Source organism: Triturus cristatus, chromosome 1_1 (assembly GCF_964204655.1).
Source record: "Triturus cristatus chromosome 1_1, aTriCri1.1, whole genome shotgun sequence".
Classification (NCBI taxonomy): domain Eukaryota; kingdom Metazoa; phylum Chordata; class Amphibia; order Caudata; family Salamandridae; genus Triturus; species Triturus cristatus.
In genome coordinates this window covers 946,279,199-946,282,103 of record NC_140579.1, presented here as the reverse complement: position 1 = coordinate 946,282,103, position 2,905 = coordinate 946,279,199, and positions in this window count along the sequence as shown.

Genomic DNA, 2,905 nt, shown 5'->3' with positions numbered 1-2,905 from the left:
CTACCCAAACACCACTGTGCTACCGTAAACCCTAAAACACTAACCCCAGCATGACCCCCTACACTACCCAAACACCACTGTGCTACCCTAAAGCACTACCCCCAGCACGACCCCCTACACTACCCAAACACCACTGCGCTACAATAAACCCTTAAACGCTACCCCAGCACGACTCCCTCCACTACCCAAACACCACTGCGCTACACTAAACCCGAAATCTACTCCCAGCATGACCCCTACACTACCCAAACAACCGTGCGCTACCCTAAACCCTAAAACTCTACCCCCAGCACGACCCCCCACACTACACAAACAGCACTGCACTACCCTAAATCCTAAAACGCTACCCCTAGCATGAACCCCTACGTTACAGAAACACCACTGCAATACCCTAAACCCTAAAACACTACCCCCAGCACGACCCCCTACAGTAAACAGACACATCTGCACTACCCTAAACCCTAAAACACTACCTCCACCACAACCCCCTACACTACACGAACGCCACTGCACTGCCCTAAACCCTAAATCAACACCCAGCACAACCCCATTCACTACACAAACACCACAGCGAAACCCTAAACCCTAAAACACTACCGCCAGCATGACCGCCTACACTACAGAAACACCACTGCGCTACCCTAAACCCTAAATCCCTACCTCAGCACTACCCCCTACACTACACAAACACCACTGCGCTACCCTAAACCGCTACCCCCAGCACGAACCCCTACACTACACAAACACCACTGCACTACCCTTAACCCTAAAACACTACACCCTACACTACAGAAACACCACTGCGCTACCCTAAACCCTAAAACACTACCTCCAGCACGACCCCCTACACTACAGAAACACCACTGCGCCAACTTAAACCCTAAAACACTACACCCAGCACGACCCCCTACACTACACAAACACCACTGCACTACCCTTAACCCTAAAACAATACACCCTACACTACACAAACACCACTGCGCTACCCTAAACCCTAACACACTACCCCCAGCATGACCCCCTACACTACAGAAACACCACTGCGCCACCCTAAACCCTAAAACACTACCCCAGCACGACCCCCTACACTACACAAACACCACTGCGCTACCCTAAACCCTAAAACACTACACCCTACACCACACAAACACCACTGCCCACACTAAACCTTAAAACACTACACCCAGTATGACCCCCTACACTGCACAAACACCACTGCGATAACCTAAACCCTAAATCACTACCCCCAGCATGACCCCATACACTACACAAACACCACTGCGCTACCCTAAACCCTAAAACACTACCCGCAGCATGACCCCCTACACTACACAAACACCACTGCGCTACCCTAAACCCAATATCTACCCCCAGCATGACCCCCTAAATTACTCAAACACCACTGCGCTACCCTAAACCCTAAAACTCTACCCCCAGCATGACCCCCACACTACAAAAACAGCACTGCACTACCCTAAATCCTAAAACGCTACCCCTAGCACGACCCCCTACATTACACAAACACCACTGCAATACCCTAAACCCTAAAACACTATCCCCAGCACAACCCCCTACAGTAAACAGACACATCTGCAGTACCCTAAACCCTAAAACACTACCTCCATCACGACCCCCTACACTAAACGAACACCACTGCACTACCCTAAAACCTAAAACACTACCTCCACCACGACCCCTACACTACACGAACACCACTGCACTACCCTAAACCCTAAATCTACACCCAGCACAACCCCATTCACTACACAAACACCACAGAGAAACTCTAAAACACTACCGCCAGCATGACCGCTTACACTACACAAATAGCACTGCACTACCCTAAATCCTAAAGCGCTACCTCCACCACGACCCCCTACATTACACAAACACCACTGCACTACCCAAAACCCTAAATCTAACCCCAGCACAACCCCTTACACTACACAAACACCACTAAACTACCCTAAACCCTTAAACACTACTCCCAGCACGAACCCCTACACTACAAAAACACCACTGCACTACCCTAAACACTAAAACACTACCGGCAGTACCCCCTACACTACCCAAATACCATTGCACTACCCTAAACCCTAAAACACTACCCCCAGAACGACCCCCTACACTACACAAATAGCACTGAACTACCCTTGACCGTAAAACAATACACACTACACTACACAAACACCACTGTGCTACCATAAACCCTAAAACACTACCCCCAGCATGACCCCCTACACTACAGAAACACCACTGCGCCACCCTAAACCCTAAAACACTACCCCCAGCTCGACCTCCTACACTACACAAACACCACTGCGCTACCCTAAACCCTAAATCTAACCCCAGCACAACCCCTTACACTACACAAACACCATTACACTACCCTAAACCCTAAAACACTATCCCCAGTACGAACCCCTATACTTCAAAAACACTACTGCACTACCCTAAACACTAAAACACTACCCCCGGCAGTGCTCCCTACACTACCCAAATACCATTGCACTATCCTAAACCCTAAAACACTACCCCCAGCACGACCTCCTACACTACACAAATACCACTGAACTACCCTTGACCGTAAAACAATACACCCTACACTACACAAACACCACTGTGCTACCATAAACCCTAAAACACTACCCCTAGACACATCTGCAGTACCCTAAACCCTAAAACACTACCTCAACCACGACGCCCTACACTACACGAACACCACTGCACTACCCTAAAACCTAAAACACTACCTCCACCACGACCCCTACACTACACGAACACCACTGCACTACCCTAAACCCTAAATCTACACCCAGCACAACCCCATTCACTACACAAACACCACAGAGAAACCCTAAAACACTACCGCCAGCACGACCCCCTGCACTACACAAAAACCACT